Source organism: Parasteatoda tepidariorum, chromosome 10 (genome assembly GCF_043381705.1).
Source record: "Parasteatoda tepidariorum isolate YZ-2023 chromosome 10, CAS_Ptep_4.0, whole genome shotgun sequence".
Taxonomy (NCBI): Eukaryota; Metazoa; Arthropoda; class Arachnida; order Araneae; family Theridiidae; genus Parasteatoda; species Parasteatoda tepidariorum.
The window spans coordinates 8,201,745-8,211,392 of NC_092213.1; the positions used below are offsets into that span (position 1 = coordinate 8,201,745).

A 9,648-nucleotide genomic window follows, 5' to 3' on the forward strand; every position below is an offset into this window, starting at 1 on the left:
GGATTTCGGTGGAAAATGAGCCGATAGAGAGTTTAGCATAGATTCAAAACAATCATATCGCCATATGAACTCTGATAAATATGAAATAACAATCCAAATGAAATAACATTTCCAAAGCGTACGTTTACCAAGTAAAAGTTTTATGTTGTGGGAATTGGTACATTTTCGTTTCTTCGGTAAAATATTTCCCTCCTGAAAAAATAAAATTGCATCTTGTTTTGTTTTTGGCAAATCCCAAAGACGAATTTTTGTAGCACAAAAAATGGCGACAAAAAAGAATTGTTTTTTTGTTTTTGTTTCGTCAGCATTCTTTATTTTACGTTTCTTAGTTTCTAAATAATGATTTTTATTGAAACATGAAATTTTTTGATAAAAATTGTTGATAGAAAACTTTGTTTACAAAATTAAATTTCATAAAATTATGAGGCTTATGTATACTTTTTGTTCATTTTAATTTTTGAAGTAATCTGATTCTTAAAACTATAGAATGTAAAGTTTAAATGGGCCTTTCATGTTATATCATTAAATTTAGTAATACTATTTCTCGGGCATTAGGTTTTAACTCTTATAAGAATATACATATTTTTTTCTGTTAATGTACAAATATTTTTCCGATGTGTTTTGGATATTCCTTCTCTAATAAAAAGAGATACCATTTTGTTTTCGTTTGCATAAGAAAGAATATCAAGCATTTTTCTTTTTTAAATTTAATTAGCCACAATAAAGAAGGAACGTTGCAATGCTACGTGCTACATTAACGACGTCTCTAGAGTAACTGAATGACTGTTCATATAGAAATCGCAGGTATTAGTCTCATACAACAACGCCCCCTATAGTTCGTTGCGATCGCGAATACTTTACCTACTCAGGCTGTTAGCAAAATTTGAATTTAAAAAGTTTAATATTCACCTGTACAAACAAATAAATAAAAAAAAAAAGAAAAAGAAAAAAAAAATTTTCTGCTACTAGTTAAATTGTCATTCGCGTGAAAAGTTACAAGAAAAATAAAATTTAGTTTTAAACTATTTGTTGTTAGTTTTGTTTCGGTCTAAACATTAAAAAATGTTCCATGGTTATTTATCTGGTTGGGCAACTAAGTTCCTTCCTTTTTTAAAAGTTTATTTTTCATAAAAATTGAAACTCACTAAGCAATGATAGATTCTTTTGTTGTTTATAACTTCTTCCCACCGTTCAGTTGGATTTTCAATATCTCGTTCGCATGAATCGCCCAATTTTAACTCAAAAAACTAAAACTGGATGGCGAGAACGAGACGTGTCTTTGAGGCCAAAATCTGCATTTTTAAACTTAATATACCAATTATGAGCAATTTTTTCAACTGTGGTACGCTCTCCATACACAGCACATAAGTCACGAGCAGCTTTTGAGACTTTGAATTCTTAATTAAAAGCGAAAAAAATGAGTATTTTTCTCAACTTTTCATTATAATCTGAAAAATAACATAAATCTACGCCAAAAAAAACATGATATAGATTCTGGTTGAAAAAATTTACAAAGAAAAAATACTAAAACTGACAAAAATGAAAAACCCCAAAAAACTATGGATGTTTATTTGTCAACCCAATGTTTTAAATCTTCTTTCAAGCTAGTTAAGTTAGAGAATTTCATTTACATGGCTCATTATTTTCGATTTACATTTATAGCTTTTGCACGGTGACTAACATTAAGGTGTTTCGAGTAATTTACAGTTTCGAAAGTTCGTAACTCTCTATTCTGACAAAAGAATAAATAAAAATGCATTGTCGCTAACAAGAAAAGAGGAATAATTTGAGGCAAAAAAACAATGAAACCGAAAAGAAGATGCAAGGAACATTTAGATAAAAACGCGGAACATCTTATTTATTCTATCCAATAAATGTCATTTTTGGAACAAAAAACATTTTAAAGCATTCTCTGCAAGAGTGACGCCATTTATTCTGAAATTTGGCTAAAAAAATACAGCAGTCTCTTATTTCCAATTTTTAGGGATGCAATAAAGGTAAGAACCTTCGAAATATTTTCTTGAATTTAGAAATTTTAGTTCATTTCTTTACGATTCTTCCTTTCTGCCTTCACTTTAACGTATATGTAAGTTTTATTCAACTGCAGTACATAAAAAATTAGAGAACAGTGTGATAATTTTTTAAAAATTATTAAACGCTGATGCTCGGATTTTTATTAACTAACAAGGGAAACTAGGGAAGTGTGACTCGCCAATTTTGATATAAACTAGTGGGATGTATGCCTTATGAGGAATGATTTTAGGGGCAACATTCGTTTCGGCCCATAGAAGGTCCTATGAGAGATAAAAAATAATTCAATATATAGAAAAATCGGTATTTTATTACTTCAATTATCTATTCAATTCAATTCTGACTATTAGTTATTGTAATTATCTCATACTCCAATTAATTTTGTGGTACTTTCACGTGCTATATAATGCATATTTATTGTCAAAATTGATTTCGAAAATTTTATATTTCTGCAGTTTTTCAGAAAAACCTGCTAGTTTAATTTAAAAAAAAATTGACATCAAATTCTTTTAATTTTTTTCTTCAAAACATTTTCCAAATTAATCGGAGTATGTAATTGCAAATCAATTAATTAATAATTAATTAATAATTATTTAATAATTAATTAGTTATAAATTAATTGGAGTATGAGACAATTACAATAACTCTACAATAACTAATAGTCTGCATTGAAGTAATAAAGTACTGATTTTTCTATATATTGTTTTTATCTCTCACAGAACCTTCTATGGGCCGAAACGAATGTTGCCCCCTAAAATGATCCCTCATAAGGCATACATCCCACTAGTTTATTTCAAAATTGGCGAGTCACACTTCCCTAGTTTCCCTTGTAAGAGACAATGAGAATGAATAATTTCAAGAAACTGAGGCGAAAAAATACACTTTTGATAATGTAAAAACTTTATTTAATTCAAAATCTATAAAAGTGGGGGAAAAACGGACTTGTATAGTGCGTTTAAAAATAGTCGCCCATTTTCACGACTCGCCGTATGTGAATTAGGCAAAAACAGATTTGTACAACAAAACGTCACGTAAAAAGAAAAAGTAAACGGAACTTAAAAATCTGGCAAACCAGACGTGTTTTAAAATCCAGATTACGAAATATATTTACCCGTTCTTAAGAATTCGATAAATCCTCTATTGCCGCAAATTGTTGGAACCTTGGTCATATATTTAATATAGATCATGCCAAAATCGTCTCTATCCCTGTCACATCAGCACGTCTTGATGCTTAGGAATCTTGCTTTCATACAATAGACAACTCCCTATTNGAATCTGAATTGAACAACCTGATAATGCTCACTCTGGTTATTATTTCCCTTTTTAAAAGTGCTATATGTTGAGCCACCTCATGTGACATTTGCCATGTGACATTTTTAGCAGCAATCATTGGTCGACTTTCTAACGTTGCCATTCGGGGAGTTGTAATGAGGCTTTTTTTTGGTGCCGTGTAAGAGAAATATATATATAGATGTTGCATTTACGCATTTTTAAAAGAGAAAAATAGATCAACGTCCTTACAAAAAATACCCATGTAACCACGTATATACACGTAACTTCTTACCATCTATTATTTAATAAGACTTAAACTCATACTCTTGGTTTTGGGATTTAAAGTAAGCAGACCTAAATAAAACTAAATCAAGGCATACATTATTTTCTTAAATCAAAACTCATAAAAAAAATTCAAATTAAGAATTCATTTAAAACTTTTTTAAAAAGTCCTTATGCGAGTATAGTCAACATTCTTACTGAACCTTACTGCTAGAAGAAAAAGTAAGATTTTGCGAAACCCTGGCAAGCAACATAGAGACGCCTATTCGATTCACATTTACATTATTCTATTTAGTAACCTAAGTAACATAAGTTTTTTTATTACAAAAATAATATCGTTATGTTATTCTTTTCATTGCATTGTCTTTTTACTAACTACATATTTACTTTCAATTAACGGATAAATTTCTGAGAACAGTATTATTATCAGCGATGGATGAAATCGAACGAAAAAAAAAGGAAATTTTGGGAAAAGAAAAAATTGAAAAAGTGTATATTGATAAAACTTAAAATCTATAATCTGATCTTATTTTTATGCAAATATATGCAGAACTTCCTAAATTCAATACTTCCAACAAAGTATCAGTTTTATATGATAGATTTGATATTATTAGTGTCGTTAAGGGACAGTTGAATATTTCAACAAAACGAAGAGAAAAACGCCCACCTCACAGTTTAAGATTAAATTTAGAATTACTATGCTCTTTGTAAATAGGTGTCTCAAGGCTTCGCGATTTTTCCACTCTCCTCACTTTTACCCTGTCAGTTGCCCTTGTTTCGCCAAATTTTGCTTTTTTTTCCTCAGTAGTACATTTCAGTAAGAAGTTGGACTGTTCTTGCGTAGGGAAATAGCGAAATGTGCCGAAACGGGGAGGGTAAAAGTGTGGTGAGGGGAAAAATCGGGTATCCTTGAGACGTCTAATTAGTTACAAAGAACATAATTCAAAGACCTAATAACATGTTTTGTTGTATTTTTTTCAGCCTGCACCAGGGTTGTGAAGTCGAAAAAATGTGATCAAATCCGATTCCAATTGGTTAAAATTTGGGTCCTGCAGGTGAGGAGAATTTTTTTTTTTTAATATACTTATGAAAATTATTTAGACAGTTATTTACAATTAAGTAATAGAAACAGTATGACAGGAATGAATGCTATGACAATCAATTAGGTTATGACTAATAACAAACTTATTTACACATTTGGAAGTTTTTGAACCAATGTTCGACTGAACTAAGAAAAAAAAGCAAGAAATTATTGAAAAATAGAGAATACAAGAAATTTTTTTTAAAAGATAACTTTTAAATTTATAAATACCAAAACCAAATAAAATTTATCAAGTCCAATTAATTAAAATATATGCAAATGAATTAAATGTATTTATTATTTGTAATAATTTTCTAGTTCCTGAATATTCACTATAAAATTTTTTTTGTCATAAGATTTATACGTGAGCGAGTGAGATATTTTATTGATATCGAGCTCTTTTCTTATAAATTTCGGCCCAATCAAAATATTTTTCTCATCCATAATTATCAAAATTAATTTTTTCAATTGTTGTATCCATATACTATTTGAAAATGAATGTCTGTCCTTAATAGAATCCCAAACCATCCGCCCGAGAGCGATGAAATTTGGCATACTGATAGTTGGAATCACGGGAAATGTCACTGTCAAGATAACAACCGTTCAATTGGAACGAGCAAAAACTAATTTCGTTTCAGATTAGTAAATTGCAATTTAAACTGCAGATCATTCTCATTTTAGCTTGCAACTCCAATTAATGGAGAGTTTATAGTACGTTTTTAATAATTATTTATCTTCAGTTATGTGAGTACAAGTAAAATTACTTGAATAGTTTTCGTGGTTCATTGTGGTTTCACTGAATTAGTATTTTGAAAACGCGAGTTTATTTTGCCTATAGTTATCCCTTTTTAAAACTTGTTTTTATAAACCTAAATAAGGAAAAGTCAACGGGAATGTGAAAAAATTAAAGTTGAAGTTGTGCGCCAAGTGCCGATGTTATTGTTTTAGGCCATTAAGGCGATTGTTCTTGCTTTCCAGTGGCTCCACCTATGACAAAGAATTCGATTTCTGCCACACCCATACGTCACACCCGTTTATTGGGTTGACCCATTCATACATCCACAGATCGTAATTCTGACCCGAATCAGAGAACGTTCATTCTCTAATTCAGTACCGTCAGAGGTATAATTTGCAATAGGAAAATGCAGGACTTTGTGACCTGACAGATTTAACACGCACCAGTCACCATTTATTACACGGGTAGTCTTCGGCCGGCTGTATTCGAACACCCACTCTCACGAACGTGAGTCCAGCGCCCTGCCAACCAGGATATCCCGGCCCACCAAGTACCGATTCAAAAGGAAAATTTACGGTGATACGACAAAAACTTGACGATCTCGGGATGGTCGCGATCAATAGCATTTTCTGTGTGCCGAATAATACCGTCTATGGTTTAATTACTTTCAGCTATAATCAAGACAAAAACGAATTTCATTGATAATGCACGTTTTCAGTTACTATTGCCCGCAATTTAAGTTAGCACAATTGGGTACTTGCAACTCGAGAAGAAGTGCCTAACCACGTGATTTAAATTTGATTTAAATAGATATCTGTAAGAGTGTGAGTCAAACATGATTGGCTTCTGAGTCGACAATGCCACGATTTACTTAACGATGACGTCACTTGTAGGTATCCAATTAAATCAATGTGTGCCGTTTTTCGAGATTTCGTTGATGACAGTTGTTATTTAAAAATTATTGGATAGTTTAGAGCTTATATAAATTTTTCAATTTTATTTATCTCATTTTTTTTTTAAATTTTAAAACAGATTTTTGATTTTTATTTTATTATTTTTATATTTCTTATTTATTTTATTTTTATTGTTTTTATATTTATTACGATTTAGTATTTAGAATGAATTTTCGGTTTCAAAATCTATGAGTTGTGATCTATAGTATTGGGATGCCATAGGTAACTAAAAATGTAAGAAGTGGTAAAAACTCAATTAATTTTTCATTTATTTAAGTTATTTAATTATTTAATCGCAGCTGCCATTATGGAATACATTATGGCATACATTGTAAATTATTTATATTTAAGGCGAAAAATTTCTTTGCTATCATCTTTAATAGAAAACTAAAAGAAATACGTCAGAAAAGTTGCCAATTTTAACATCTTTTATTGATTTCTTGCTTTTTATTAACAGTCATCACTTTTTACATTTTTTCGTGGCCTGTAGTCATTTTTAGTAATAAAATGAAAAGTTTGTGTGTGTCTGTCTTTCTCTTACAACTCCAGAACCGTTTCTGCTATCATCCTGAAATACGGACAGTGGTTGCAAGGGGCAAATTCAGCTCCTGCTCCGAAAATTTGTTGAAAATTTCAATGAGTTCATTAGGTAGAGCCATTTCAAAAATAGAATTTTCTCATTGATTTGGTTTTAAATCAAATTCTACTTTTTTTCCTTCAGATATTTTAAAAATAACATTAGTGTTGCTTGATAGCTTATCGCTCTATTTGTCCAAAAAAGAAATTTATTGTTTTTTAAATCCTTCATCGTGAGGGACGAGACAACTCGCCGAGAGTAAAGAGGAGTATAACTTAATATCTTTTCCCTAATTCGTTAAAATTTCGAAAATAAAAATGAACATTTATTTCTTAGTGAGATAAATAGCAGTGAACAAGAAAGCTTTTACGAGGCTCACAATAATTCTCATAATAAATAACTTTTGTATTACTTTTATAACAATTCAATAGTTTTGTTGCTGCCTGTGAAATATCTTTTCAAATACATACGAATATCCTTCGCAAGTAGTCAAATAAGCTGCACCCTGAAGCGGGTGACGCTGCCCGATCACAAACTTTGCTGTCACCTGAATATGGGTGACGCGGCAGTCATCGTGTAACAGGAATTTGCACTTTGATTTAATTTTAGTGCTGCGGGGAGCTCTAAAAAAGTGCAGGAGGTGAGACAAAGCACGACATTGTGGCTATGAAAAAGTTTTAATATTTAATTATTTTTTATTCGTTATGTCGTATAAACTAAATGATTAAATTAAACGTCGTAGAGTAGGCGGACTATGTCATAATCGTATTGCTAAAGTTACTGGAAAACTCTCGTTCATTTTGTTCCTAGCTATGCTTTTAGAACGTTTTTCTTTAAAACTCAAATCAACGGAACTTAAAATAAAAAGAAAATATAATTAAAAAGAATAAGTTATGTGCGGAAAGGCGAAATTGATTGAGAAATGGTATTAATTTGTTTGGGAGAATCGTAAAAAATTGCGTATCTATTATTGATGCCAATGATGCTTAATTAATTTTTGATTCAATTAATTTTGGCAATGGATATTCATTGAGGCAAAAATAAATAAATCAATGTACTAAGAAGAGAAATTAAAGGAGAACTGTTATTAATTACTTAGTTAGGATAAAAGTAGAAAATTTACGAACTATTTTTGAAATTTGTAACGTTTATTTTAGAAATATGCATTAATTGTAATCTGAAATAAATTAAGCTGTGTACTCATGAAGCAATATTTAATTATAAATGATTCTAATTCATTTAGAAGAAACATGATACGTGTCAAGACATGCTTATTTAATTTTTTAATTGGCTCTACTGGCATTATGGTATTTGGAGCAGTTTTCAAAAGAACTTAACACACTAATACAGGTGTAAAATATCATATTTGTATGTTTGGTACTGCATCAATACTGTGTAGTTTTAGTACAGATACTGAGAAATAGGCTTTTACGGCCACTCTAAAAGGGTAAGTATCGAAAAAAATGGGTTGATTGTATTAATTTTTTACTTTTATGAGTTGACCTCGAGCAACAGCATTATGTCAAATGATTCGTAATACAATTGTTTATTTTGATCGAATGAGCTTCTTAAAAACTTGCTTTGCTTAGTCTAATAACTATCAAACAGCTTATTAAGAGGACCTTTAAGACCTGTACTCATGAAGAACTTATCGACCGTACTTCTACAAAGTCTTGGAGGACTATTATCCTAAATTTGCGAAATGGCCCAAGACGAAGAGCGGTGGCTGAATTTCGCTGTCTGTCTAGATCTGTCTAAATTTGGTATCGTTCCTTCCCCGGTATGCACTCTTTGCAGTTCTGGTGAGGACATGAGCTCCATCCACGCACCTTCTCCGCAGCTCTGCACTTTACTGGAATTCTATTACTGGGAAGCAAGAGACATATTGTGATTAATAGACTCTGTTGCAGCATTTTTTGTTTCTGTTCTTATTTTCATTAGATGTGTATGTATGCTGTTACTGTCTATAATCTGCCGTTGGAAAAAAAAAAAGTCTAATAACTTAAAAGGGAGATAAACAGAGCCTGACTGAGGCAGGGGCATGCAAGGCAGTTGCCCCGGGCCCCCACATCAAGGGGCCCCCTAATCGAACAGAAATTTTATTTTACGCTTGATGAACTTTTCATTGCTTTAATGAACTTTTTTTAAACAAAATATCAGTACAGTGTAAAATTCGTCAGGTTTATGTCAGCTTCTTCATTAATCTATCGTATGAACGCAATCTATATTTCGTAAATCCATGACTTTCTAGGGCTGAATTCAGCTAAATTTTTGTAATTACGATGGGAAAATTTAGCCAATCAAAAGCCTGTTTCTTTCACTATCGCAAAATGCGATATGTTTACAAAAATCCAGGCTTCTGATTGGCTTTATTGAGCCATCGTAATTGTGAAAATTTAGTTGAATTCCACCCTAATGTCAATAAGGATATGAATTTTTCGCAGCTAGATGACAAAGTTAACAATCAGAAAGCTGTATTCGGTATGATGGATATAGAATTGTCCGAAAATCAGTAAAATGGACAGAACGATATTTTGTTTGACCTTTAGAGGGGGACTTTAGACTTTATAGTTATATTAGAAGCTCTAGTTATTTTTCTTGCTATCCATAATGAGGTGAAAAACTTAAATACCCCCATAAAGTTCAGTTCTTCATTACTGAAGTCGTGAAACAGAGGGGGGCACATAAAGAAGTTTTTGCCCCGGGTCCCAATCAG

General features: G+C 31.3%; 1 protein-coding gene across 2 annotated transcripts in view; it reads left to right on the top strand.

Annotated features, from left to right (window-relative positions):
• The first annotated feature begins 1,865 nt into the window (after nt 1–1,865).
• The window catches only part of LOC107437538 (uncharacterized), a 21,983-nt gene continuing 14,200 nt past the window's right edge, over nt 1,866–9,648 (top strand). The window contains exons 1-2 of one of the 2 annotated variants that reach the window (XM_016049590.4): nt 1,866–1,997; nt 4,567–4,640. The gene's annotated coding sequence lies outside the window, so the exon portion shown is untranslated. The remainder of the gene's footprint in view (nt 1,998–4,566; nt 4,641–9,648) is intronic. The other variant, XM_071186430.1, reaches the window with a different exon arrangement.